Genomic DNA, 13,503 nt, shown 5'->3' with positions numbered 1-13,503 from the left:
CATTTCTTTCATTAATAATTTGAAATAGTCCCAGTTCAGATTGTCGAATGCTTTTTCGGCATCTAGACTTAGTAGGGCTAATTCTTCCTGATTATGTTTTTCGAAATATTCAATTGTGTTTAGTATAATTCTTACATTGTCTTTGATCTGCCTATTTGGGAGGAAGCCTGACTGTTCTTCTTTCACCCATTCACTTAAGAAAGTCTTCAATCTTTCTGCGAGGATACTCGTAAAAATTTTGTAATCGATGTTTAAGAGTGAAATGGGTCTGTAGTTTTTAACATCTCGTGGGTCTTGATTTTCTTTATGTATCATTGTGATATGTGCTACTTTCCATGATTCTGGTATTTTATTTTGATTATTTATAATTCCATTCATCAATTTTCGTAGGTGTGGGGTCAATTCATCTTTCATGACTTTGTAATAAGCGGCTGTGAAGCCATCCGGGCCCGGTGCTTTATTACTATCCATTCTCATTATTGCCTTTTTAATTTCTTCTTCCGTTATATCTTTGTTTAAATTTAATCTTTGTTGCTCTGTTATTTTTGATAGATTTTGTTTGCCCAGATAGGACATGACCTCCTCTCTTTTTATTTTGTCTTTAGCATAGAGTTTTTGGTAATATTTATGAAATTGCTTCATAATATCTTGGTTATTTGTATATTGCTTGCCCTCTGCTACTATTTCAGTTATTATTTGTCTCTGTTTTCTCTGTTGTATTTTCCTGGAAAGCCAGCGTCCCGGTTTGTTTGCATGTTGGAAGTCTCTTTGTTTCATATATTTTAGTTGCTTAGCTAATTGTTCTGTTTCTAATTTCTCTCTTTGGGTTTGCCAAATTTTTAGGTCTTGTTGCATTTTTTTGTCCGTTGGATTCTGTTTTAGACTTCCTTCTAATATGGCAATCTGTTGGGTTATCTTTTCCATTTTTTGTCTCTTAAGTCTCTGTCTATGCGCATTTTGTTGGATAAGATGCCCTCTCATTACCGCCTTGCTGGCGTCCCAGATTGTTTGTAGTGGCACTTCTTGAGAGGTATTAAGTTGAAAGTATTCCTTTAATATTTCTTTATTTTTATTTATATCTCCTTCTGATTTTATGAGACTGTCATTTAATCTCCATCTATAAGTTCTCTTTAATTCATTAAATACTAATTCCATGGGGCAATGGTCTGATAATGTTCTCGGTTGGATTTTAATTTTTACTGTTTTTGTGGATATTGTTTTTGATGCCCATATCATGTCAATTCTAGACCATGATTGATGACGATTTGAGAAATAAGTATAGTCTAATTCTTTTGGATGTATTTTTCTCCAGAGATCAATCAGGTCAAATTCTTGTTTCAGGTCTAGAAATTTTTGGGGCAGCTGGTTCATTTTATTCCCTTGACTCTTCTTTTTCTTTTTAGATTTATCCAATTTCGTTTCCATTACCCCATTGAAATCGCCAGCTATAATTAGACTATCAAAGTTCTGTTTGAGAAGATTTTCTCTTAAATCCTTGATGAATTTTGTTTTGGGGCCATTAGGTGCGTATATGTTGCAAAATAATATAGTTTGACCATTTTCTTTTATATTTATTCCAACCATTCTTCCCTCCTCATCCTTGAAGGCTAATTTAGGATCTAATCTTGGGTTGGCATAAGTTACAACTCCTCTTTTCTTCTCTTTTGCAGAAGAGTAGAATTCTATCCCTATATTTTTTTGGGTTAGGTGTGAAACTTGTTTCTGATTTATATGAGTTTCCTGTAATGCCACTAAATCAAATTTCCCTTTTCTTATTTGGTTGTAGGCTTTTTTTTCGTTTTTGTGGGGAGTTCAATCCATTAACATTAAGACTCCAACACTTCAGTTGCATCATTTATTTTTTATTTTATTTAGTCTCAGCCAATCGGTCCAAGTCCAACTTGGGGGGGTTCGGGGTCAAGGTCATCGTCAGAGTCGGAGACAGGAATCTTGCTCTCTTCGTATCTCTGTCATTCGGATCATCTGGTGACATGTCTCTCTTCAGGTCTCTCATCAATCTTTTGTAAAAAGTTTTAGCTTTTTCTTCTGATGTTGCCCAGATTCTTTCTTCTTTATATGTGATCATCATCCCTTCTGCTCTTTCCCATCTGAAGCGGATCTGATTTTTCTTTAATTCTTCAGCCAGAAACATATATTTCTTTCTCTTCATCAGGGTGCTTACTGGGTATTCTTTTAGGATGAGAATCTTTTTCCCATTATAGAGTTGGGGTTTTTTGTTATTTTCTCTCAAAATTTCTTCTCTCAGGCTTCTTCTAGCAAGATGCACTATAATATCCCGAGCTACTTTGTGTTTTTTAGCATAACTTGTCGTTATTCTGTAGGATTTCTCGACGTCATCCGATATCTCCTCTTCCGTAGCTCCGAGTAATTCAGCCAGTATCTTGCATATTTTACTTCTTGTATTCTCTTTTGGTTCTTCATCTATGTTTCTGAATCGTAGTTGGAATTCTGTCTCCTTTTGTTCTAGCCTTTCCTGCTTTGCTTCCAATTTACTGCAAGTTGCCTCCAAACTCTCTATTTTTGTCTGCAGCGTATCCTGTTTTTGTTTTAATTTTTGTTCTTCTTGTTTAACCACACTGATGTCCTGTTGAAGAGAGTTATAATTTTTTTTAATCTCACTTAATTCTGTTGTAATTTCGTTCTTCATTTCCAGCATTTTTTCTTGAAATTTTGTTTGATTTTCCTGGGCGGCTTTTTGGCTTTCAGAAATTCTTAATATTTCCTTTAATATGTCTTTTAAATTTGGATTATCAGGGAGGGAGTTTCTTCTTTGTGGTAATTTTGGTTCTTCCTTTTCTTTTTCTGGTTTTGCTTTTGGTGTCGTCATTTTGTTTTGTATGGTATGAACTCAATTAATGACTTTTTTATTGAATATATATTTAATATATATTTAATATATATTATTTAATTTATGTATATAATCTCTTGAATTTGATGAAGTGCAGTGGTATTCAATTTAATTCATTAATTCTCTAATGTATTTGGTCAATTTATTTTAATTTTGTTGCAGTAAAAATGAATCTTTCAGTAGAATCAATATTTGTCTTGTTTATATTTACTTCTTTCTATATGATCTAGTAATTTATTTTTGTCGTTCTTCTGATCTTCCTAATCAGATTCTTAATTAATGGTTGGGTGTGGACATCGATTTTTCAATTCATCAAATTTATCAAATACTCCATTCATTAAATATGCCCCAGAGTCTAATTGAGGTCTATATGTCCGTTTGTTTGCTCTATTTTCACTTTTCCCCTCCTTTCCTTCTTTTTCTTCTTCTGATGTGCCAATCTTCTGCTTCAATTATTAGCTATCTGCTTATCCTGTTATTTTCTCCGCTTCGTTGTCTAATTTTGAGCTCCTTCCTGTTCCCCGTCTCTCCTCGTCCCTCGTCCCTCGCCGTCCTCGTCGTCCGCTCCACTCCGTCCACTCCGCCGATCTTGCTGTCTCTCTTCGTCTCCCGCTGTCACCGTCCTTCTTCTCCGTCTCCCGCTGTCGCCGTCCTTCTTCTCCATCTCCCGCTGTCACCGTCCTTCTTCTCCGTCTCCCGTTGTCACTGTCCTTCTTCTCCGCCGATCTCGCTGCCTCCCACCGTCTCCCTCCGTCTCTCACTGCCTTCGTCTTTCTTCTCCGCGTTAGGTTGTTGCCTCCGTCTATCTTCTCGATTCTATCTTTATTTATAGTGATTATTGATGTGGCTTTGTTTATTTTTTATTTCTGCAATTGATTGTTATTTTAATTTTTGTTATATTTCTTTATTTTCCAAGTTGAGTACTGTCTAGGCATCAGCTCTCTGGTTTGGTCCCTCTATCTTCTTATTTCCTGCTTCCTGTTCTGTTCTCTATGATCAAGCCTCTTCTGTTACTGCTTCCTGTTTCCTGTCACCATTTTGTTTGGCGACTCTCTAGCCACATGTAATCTATTGTGAGTTTGTTTTGAGAAGGAGGGGAGTGTAGACACAACAAATCTTCGATCAAGGTCAGTACTTTTCCGAAATGGCGCCTTGTCTTTCTTGTCTTTCTCCCCCCTTATTTAGTACAAGTCTTTTTAACAAATCTGCTATTTTATTTTGCTTCTTACTTGGTATATTTCTATTCCTTTCTTTCTCCTTTTTTCTCCGGAGAGATTATTTTGTTCAGTTCAGGGTCTTTTCCCAATCTCTTAAGTTATTAATTTCTTCTCCCCTATTGGGGCAGATATTTCTTTCCTTTCACAGTTCCCAGGAAGCTAGGTGATCTTCAAATAGAGATTCTTATTTCCAGAGTACTTACTTTTGCACTGTAAATTTCTTTTCCATTTGAAAGTGGATGGGTCGGCAGTTAGCCGGCTGTATTGCCGGTGCTTGTCTCTTCAGCGACCCGCTTGCCCTGCGGACACCAATATTCCCGGGTCTGTGGACCCTCGCCCTTGAGGGGAGGGGGTCTCCTAGACCGTCGGATGGTGCCCTGTGGGTTTAGCAGTCCGCCAGGTCTTTCCCACCTGGCGGAGGGAGCCTATGGAGGCTCTACCCGGTCGCGAAGGCAATGACACTCGAGAGCCCTCAGAGTGCCCGTCCTGCCACCATGCTGTCCACCCGGAAGTCCGTCGTCCAGAACTTTCTTAAAGCACGATGGGAAATCATGCAATTTGCAATCAAGGAATTTAAATTCTGGTATATCTGCATTCTGCTCTTTTTAGTTCCTGAGAGGCAGAGTATAAAGTTATCCTCATAAGCTTCTTCTTCATGTTTAAATAATCAAAAACACACTGTTTTTATCTGAACCACTGTGAAGGAAAAATCATCTGGGAGGCCCATCTCAACTTCTTACACTAAACAGTGTTTATGTCTTCATAACATTATTACCCTATTTAAAAGAGAGGAATGGAGGGAGGGAGAGAATTTAAGCACAGAAAATGATACGGCAAGGGCAGCTACAATCCTTGCTCCTCTGCATAGTTTCAAATAAACATAGACCTCCATAAACTTCTGCTGTGCCCCTCCCTGCCAGGTTTCTATCAAACAAATTCCCTTGATTTGTACACTGGAAAATAAAAGAAAGTGGGACAAATATATTGAGCAATTGCATGTATGGCTACCACAAATGCTGGAAAACACCATCCTGCTTCCAGCACAACTGTGAGTTGTCTAGTTATGGGGGTGCAAAGACCTTAGGGATTGCTTTTACACACATTAAGTCATACATATACATGTACATTACAGCAACCATACCTTTGAGGAGGAGGGGACTGCAATGTTTGCATGGAGCATCAGAAAGTATCACTGTCTTCCCAAATGTCTTCACAACTGATGCAAGTTGAGGACTTGTGAACACTCTTTGGTAGGATGAGTGATACAGTCCTGCCTTGCAGCACAAGTTTAAACATGAAACTCCACCAGTTCAAATTATGGATACCAGCTGATCATAACTCTGAGTGAGATGAAGTAATTGGCTGATTCAATATAAAGCAGCTTCCTATGTTCTTAAAACACATTGTATAAGATATTCTTGTTTTTTTTTAAAAAAAAATAACATAATCACCACCACTATTCGTGTGAACTTTAATAAAAAGAATCTTGTTGCCTAAAAGAATAATGCTTCTTCAGTAACCGCTGTGACCATTTCTAACAGTTATAGCTGAAATTTGGAGAAATTCTATTTATGTTAAACTACATCTTTCTGACTTTGGAATGGTCTAAGCTTATCTGACTAAAATGGATAAACTTCACACATGGAAAACCCAAGTTTACTTAGAATCTATAGAATCAAACATGAGCAAAATATGTCAGGTATGGCACGATTATGACAAAACAATTTATGCCTCAAAAGTATTGTTAAAGAGGCAAATTAAATAGAATTAAAATTACTAACAAAGGATCCCTCTATATAATTAGATGCATTTTAATATCACCATAAAACTATCCTATCACTTGACTTCTTACTGTCCTTCGGCATCTCTGTTCTAACTTTCTGAGGGCCCTTCCACACAGCCCTCTATCCCAGAATATCAAGGCAGAAAATCCCACATTATCTGTGTATGGACTCAGATAACCCAGTTCAAAGCAGATATTGTGGGATTTTCTGCCTTGATATTCCAGGATACAGGGCTGTGTGGAAGGGCTCTAAGTGATTATGGTTTCTCTGTACAGACAGGTTTCTTAGAGTTTAGGAGTAACAACGGAATGCTGAAGAGGACTGAGGATAGTGTGGTATCACCTTCACTTTGTCTCCTCACCCCAATATCTTCACCCTGGTCAAGGATCTGAGGTAGCCACAAGACATAACTCCAACCTACATTCCTTTTCCTCCTTCCATTGAATGACTGTTTCACTCTCACACTTCTAACAAAATATATTTCTTCATGGATACAGGCATTCAAAGAGAGAATTGGTTTTGCAAAAATCAACTGTTTCATTAATTATGTGGATTCCCTCCACCGATGAAGGTCACAACTATCTTATATTGTCATTGTGTTTCTAAATCCCATTGGTCAGTTAGTACTTTGTAGTGCTTGCTTCAGGGACACCCATACTAAAATTGGAATGATACAGCAAAGCTTAGTATGGCACCTGTACAAGGGTGACATTTCAGTTCATACTTAGTAGCCAAACTTCTAGTTATGACCATGCATCTGTTCTTTGCTAGGCATGTTCTTAGATGGCAGACATGAAATCTGTTTTCAGGGCTATACAAGAAACCTTACTAGACTGGTAGACTCTTCCAGAGATTGTGCTCTGCTGCTATATCCCTGGGGAAGTCAGCTCCATGCCACAATGAAGCAGTTAAATAGGGTTTCATGAAGAACTTTAAGTTGATTATTTTTAAAAGAACATAACATCTATTAAAATATCATCTATATTATTTGATTATCCTTTGGCAGAGAAAAAGTGGCCTACAAATATTATACCCCACTTGTTTATTACTATTCTGCTTCAGAACAACCCACCTCCTAAATGCACAATGAACAGCTGATGTTGAATTTCTCAAAAGGCCAAACCATTTTGCAAGAGTAGAAGCTATAAAAATTATGCTAGACTCAGATTGAAATGCAGTGCCCTCTCCTGACCAAATCTAAAGAAGCAATATGAAAGACCTGGTGGCAGCTTACAGGGAAGGTGAAGTTATATGTGAAGTGAAATGTCATATTTGCATCTAAAATTGTTCCTTTTTAATGAATATTGGTGTGGTGGAATAAAATAAATAATCTTCTCTTCACATATAACAGCCCTGAGCAATAATTTATTTCTGCATTTGCTATATGCTTTGGAGTAATTCCTCATTGATGTCAATAAAAATAAATTTCTCCAAAGAAGATGCAGTCTAAGGACCTCAATTCCATTTGTAATTGAATCTGTCATGATCCCATTGGGTGGCATGCAAATTATATTCTTAGCTGGGGTAGAAAGCCCACCCCTCTGCAGATATTGTTCCTGGAATGAAAAAGATTATCCAGAGAGTTTTTATATTCTCTAACCATTGCCCATGCTTGTTGAGATGGGTAATAGTTATAGCCCAACAAAGTCTGAAATACTACAGATTCTTTTTCTCCCTAATATTTATTTATTTATTTATTTATTTATTTATTTATTTAACTTTTATACCGCTACCCCCCAATTTGGCTCAGAGCGGTTTACAGAAGCAGATTAAAACAATACAATTAGCTTTAAAAATAACAATAACAAAACAATAGGCGGCGAGAACAGGCATAGTTCGGGTTGTTCACCCGTCAAAAGCTTGCCGGAAAAGTAAAGTTTTACAGTGATTAATAAGTGATTCTCTGAGCATTTTGAGTAGGGCAGGTGCCCAAAGACAGTTCTGACACATGGTGAAGTGTATTACTTGATTTTGTTTTGAAAGAGGGAATATTCTCATCCCTAGCCACAGTACTAGCCTTTCAATGCTTTTTAGTGTTGTTTTCCTACACAGTAAAGACTGTGTTGTTGTTTTCCTACACAGTAAAGACAGTAGGGTTTAAGGAGCATGTGTCCTTTCAGATGGCGTTAGGCTTCAACTCTCATTAGTTGTACCCAACAAAGACAAAATTGTAAGGTTCAAAGTCAACAGCACTCTGATGGCACATCTACATTATTCACTTAGGTTGGTGAAGGCTGGGTCAGTTTTGTGCTGGCCAGACACCACACAGAGCTGATGAAGGGTAATGCTAGGCAAGACAGCCTTGCTCTTTGTTAACTGAAGTCAGAGGATAATCCAAATTCTGGCCCAGGGACATGAGATGGCAATCCCAGATCCCTCCTGCCCTCTGCCATTGCCTGCAATGACATTGGTCAGGGTAATGGGATGCTCTCCCCCTTCCTCCTTACTCCACTGGAGGCAGGAGTGGACAGGTAGAAATTGTGTTACAGCCAAAGACTGCCATGATACAGAAGATGGGAGGGTGGCCATCTACTGGTGTCAACCCATGTTTGGTGCCACTTGGTGGTTGGGGCTCCCTCCTGCTCTCCGTAGCAGAGTCCCTATGTGAACAATACCTGGGCCAATCCAACATATGCCACATTGGAAAGGCTCGGATTTTCAGGTCTACCCTAAAAAGACTGAGAAGGTTTGGACAGGGGCACATTGACTGCATCATGGTATATGTAGGTTGTTGGAACCATAATCTTTCCTGTTACATTATTGGACAGCAAGATTTAACCAAAATGAACTAGCAGTGCCTGATTAGGATGAAGTGGATAAAAGAGAGAAGGAAGAACACTAGGGAATCTTTTAACAGCTGTTAGGTCAGCCAGTCTATGGAAGCTATTTTTATGCAACTACAAAAAAAAATGTAATTGAGGATACAGCAACCAGTTTTGTTTGTTTGATGACTCTAGCAGCCTGAATGTCTGCCTCCAAACCCTCCATAGTTGGGCAGGAATGGCCCCGGATAATGCTCTGTGTTCCTGCTTTGTCACCTGCTTTTAATGTTTCCTAGTTTCTTTTTCTACTTCTCATTTTTACCTTGGTATTTGGCTTACTTTAGCTGTTGCAAATTGAGTGTTATATTGCTCATTAAGAATGCTGAGCACATACATGCACACAGAGAAAGTACTATATTAGATTTCTTTTTTTCTTTTTTAGAGTTTCTCTGTTTAAAATGGTAATAATAGTTTGGTTGTTCTTCCTCATTCATAATTTTACCCTCTTGTTGCCTTGCTACACAACCACACCTCAGTGCTATTTTGTCACACAGTTTATTTATTTATTTACTGTATTTGTATACCGCCTTTCTCGGCCTTTTGGCAACTCAAGGCGGTTTCATCTATGAAATGTTGGAGATTTTGTGTTTCAAATGATCTCTTCCTCAGCCACACTATCAGTTCAGAAAAGCAGACAAATAAGTTGTTTTTTAAAACATGACTGAATTTAAGCGCATACTGCTGCCTAAAGGATGTATGAGGAATGATTAGAACGAGGCAGGACAAAACAATCTGAGCTTAGAACATCATAAACAAAGTGGCAAAACAGTGATAACGTATTATTATTGAAAGCAGATTTTGATGACATTGAATTTGCAAATTGACATCAACTTTACAATTGCATAGAGTCAACATTATACCTTAATATGAAGCAAGGTATTTTTTAAAGTCATCATTGTTTCCAATTAATGCTTTAAATATGCTTTGCCCTTAATATGAAGTAATAAGATCAGATCTGCTTTGATTTTCCCTCAAGCTCTAAAATAATAACAAAATCAACAAACGTAGATGAAATCCTGTTGGAGGTTTACAAATATATAACCTAGAGTATTCGTAACTATGGTAGTACCTTGACATATGAGTTTAATTCATTCTGTGGCCAAGGTTGTAACTCAATTTATTTGAATGTCAAAGTAAATTTCCCCTTTGAAAGGCATTGAAATGCATTACATGGGTAAGATGGCCATTTTGCCTGTCTCTAGTGGGAAATTTAAAAATAAGTTGATTGTCAACCAGCTTAGGAATCATTGGGGAAACCAACATTTTCGAAATAGCTAAATACCACAACCTCACAGTTGAAGCTTGTGTCATGTGAAGGGCACCGTGGGTTGCTATTTCTTAAATGTGTAGAAATGCTGAGTTTACTGCATGGGATGAAGTCCCTAGCTGCTTTCCAAATAGCAGGGAAACAGACCTTCATCAAGCACAGCAGCTGGTTCCCAGTAGGCTGGGATGATAGTGATTATGTTTTAGAAACCCACAATGACTCAGTGGTTCCCAAACTACAAAAACATGAACAACAATCTTTCCATTGCATTACATTATTTCACATGATCTTGCTAATCAGCACATTTATAGGAATTAAATAATCAATATAAATTAAGTTATGGATTAAATTGTGAGTATACTAACTTAGGTCTTCATCAGATGGTCTTCGGGCTCTGTTTCCATATGTTTAAGAAATGTTGCTTCATGGGAGTTCCACTGAGACCATCACGTAATGTAAGGGCACTTTTGGTGGGACTCCATGGAAATCAAAAAGGAGCCCAAAGACCATCTTCAAGAATTGAGTGTAGCCCAATTCAAAACTGGAGAAAACAAGGAAAAACAGGGAAAAATTGGAAATGGTACAGAAAGGGCATGGGATAGCTAGCCATTCCAGAAAAAAGGAAAAGATGGAATAGGATAAGATGGTTCCTTTTGCTTTCCCCTGCTTTTCCCCACACCCGTCTGATGAAGTCCTAAAAAGATCAACTTAATGCAATTTCTATTTTAAATAAAGTGGTTGACTTTCATTGGAATGTCAAGATAAACATTTCTCCAAAATTCATTTTGATTAAGTCATTCTTTAATTAAATAAGCCACTATACTGAAGAGCTATAAAGTTGTATTACTCTTGTTCTTTACCTAAAACATTGTTCTTTTGTAGTTTTGTAACTACTTCTTCCTTTTTGTTAATCTTTCAGGATTGGGAAATTACAACATTTAAATCACAAAGATGAAATTAAGACTCATTTCAGTAAGATACACTGAGTCAAAGGGATTTAAGCATAGCAGTTTCAATTCTAAACTTGCATATTTTTGGTTACTGTGAAAAATTACACTTTGTTGATCAAAAAATTACAGTGACAGTCTTAAAACTGATTCAAAGAGCTGTACAACTGATGGTTATGAATGGAAAACTGAAGTTTGTTACAAACTGAATTTTTAAAAATATTTACTAACACATTATCTATATAGAACAACACATAGGGAAAATGCTGCAAACTAAAAAATTAGAAAGCTACAAAAATTCAAGATAATAGTTAGTCAAACAAAAAACCCAGAAAATACAAGAGAATAACAATAGTAATAGTAATACTTGTTGTTATACTATTACAATAACAAATCTAAAATAAAATCTAGCAAACTACTAATACAAAGGACAACAAATGACTTCCAAATTTGTAACTGATCGTTCCAGTTATCAATTTGATCAGCCCCACTAAAAGTTTTAATTAACTTCTACATTAATAACAGAGCCTACTATTCTTCAAATTCTAATAGTGCAAACCTCCTCAAATTGTTTCAGATAAGCAATTATTAACTCCCAGTCTTTTTAAAAATCTGATAATGTTTTATCTTTAATCAAAATCATCAGCTTATAAATTTATGCAAGGTTATAAAGCTTTATCAACCAGCCCTCTTCCAATGGAACATTAGCCTTCAAGTTGTGGCCAACATATGATGACCCTAAGGCAACAATGCCATGGGGGTTTTCTTGGCATGTTTTGTTCAAGAGGTTTGCCATTGCCTTCCTATGAGGCTGGAATACTATGACTTGCCCAATGGGTTTCCCGGTCAAGTGAGGATTCAAACTCTACTCTCTAGAGACATAGTGCAACCAGTACTAGATTTACCATTGTTCTTAGGTTTGTTTAAACACAGAATCCCGTTGGCCATGGGGGGGTGGGGGTGGGGCATTTTCCTGCCCCAGTTTTTAAAAGATGGATTTTGCTTCTGTGGTGCAATTTCCGGTTTTAAGGTGTTCTGGTTTGGAGTGATTCCAGACATAAGAATAGAGTTAATAGTCTATGGGAGTGTGTTACAAAGCGGGCAGTGTAGGCCTACCAGGCCAACTTCTTCAGGGCCCAAGTAAGGGACCTCATAATTTAAGAGCATAGGGCCTCGTTTGTCCTAAATCTGGCACTGAGTCCAGTTCTCAAACCACTACACCACAGATGTCAAACTCATTTTCTCCAAGGGCCACATCAGACTTGTTGTTGCCTCCAAAGTGCTGTTCATAATTTAAGACTGTACAAATGTCACTATGTTGCCTCAGCATTGGAAACATAATACATGGGACTATATAAATAAATAAATAAATAAATAAATAATGAAACTGTTGCTCTTGTACTAAACGCCTGAAACACCTTCCACATGAAAGTCACCCACTGATTACCAAGGCCAGTGCAAACCTCATGTATTCCCAGACCCACTGTGAGAAAAAGCAATGTAGGGGGAGATGACTTCCTTCAAAATCCGCTTCCTAATTTGTGCAACACAGAGAGTGGTGTTCCAGCAAAGCTAGGAGAGGAATGGGCCAGACATGGGCAGGCCCTTTTAAAGCATTCAACCCCAGTCTGACACATGTGCACTACATCATGCTATCTCCTGTTTGTAAGCATACACATAGGGTAGAGGCAAGAAAGCAACCATCACCCATCAGAGAGTGGATTTGCAACCTCATGTAACCTCTCCAATAAGGAATTAATGCAGACCTGGTACTCTCTAGATTGGATCACTACTCTCACCATCCCAGCCACAGGAAAAGGCACCAGGCCATGAATGCTACTAAAGAAAAAAACAATTTTAACAGAATTTTCCAAGATGTTGAGCCATATCCACAAAACAGGTTCAGGACAGGACAATTTTTAAAAGTTCAGACTAAAGCCCAGAATGGATTATCCACAGCACTGACATGGATGCTGCTTATCACAACTGTCTCTAACAACAGTTCGCACTCTCTCACTCTCATATTTTCTGTATTCTCTGATTTCCACCTGACTGAGCATGGAAGGCATAGTGTGAACAAAGAGAGGTTTAATTCTGTCACAAACTGTCTGATTACAGCCAACTCCTCAGAAAAAATAGTATCTTCTTATGTTTATCTCCCTGCAATTTTTACTAATATGGTTGTGAACACTGCTCATGACCTCAGGGAGAAAAATGACCAATGATATGAATGAATGTAATATCAGTTTTTAAAATACTGCCAAAACTATCTGGTCAGCAATTATTTGCCCTAAATGCCTCTTTTTACAAAACCTCTTTATACAAAATTTAAAATTGTAGATCTAGGAAACAGTGGAATGTGTGCGGCCTTTCCTTTGAGAAGTAAGGGGATTTTAATGGATTGAAACAGAATATAGAGGGTAGAATTGGGGTCATATATGAGAAAATAAATAAGAACAAAATAATATAGGCATTCATCCCCCAACAGAAATGCCCTCTATTTACTCCTAAATTTTCTTTGTCCACTAAAATTGACCAGCTCCAATTAGGCCGGCCCATGAGCAGTTTGGAAATATCCCTCCTAATTCATTTGCAAT

At 37.6% G+C, this 13,503-nt stretch overlaps 1 protein-coding gene and 1 non-coding gene across 2 annotated transcripts in view; both read left to right on the top strand.

Annotated features, from left to right (window-relative positions):
* The first annotated feature begins 3,958 nt into the window (after positions 1–3,958).
* SLC25A48 (solute carrier family 25 member 48) overlaps positions 3,959–13,503 on the top strand; it is a 53,908-nt gene continuing 44,363 nt past the window's right edge. The window contains exon 1 of the mRNA XM_067463689.1: positions 3,959–3,996. The gene's annotated coding sequence lies outside the window, so the exon portion shown is untranslated. The remainder of the gene's footprint in view (positions 3,997–13,503) is intronic.
* On the top strand, positions 6,504–6,611 carry LOC132769542 (U6 spliceosomal RNA). Its single transcript, XR_009630869.2, has one exon. It is a non-coding gene; the product is annotated as a U6 spliceosomal RNA (small nuclear RNA).

This window comes from Anolis sagrei, chromosome 2, assembly GCF_037176765.1.
Source record: "Anolis sagrei isolate rAnoSag1 chromosome 2, rAnoSag1.mat, whole genome shotgun sequence".
Lineage (NCBI taxonomy): Eukaryota > Metazoa > Chordata > Lepidosauria > Squamata > Dactyloidae > Anolis > Anolis sagrei.
The sequence above is the reverse complement of the archived record's forward strand: the minus strand, read 5'-3'. Positions and strand labels throughout refer to the sequence as shown.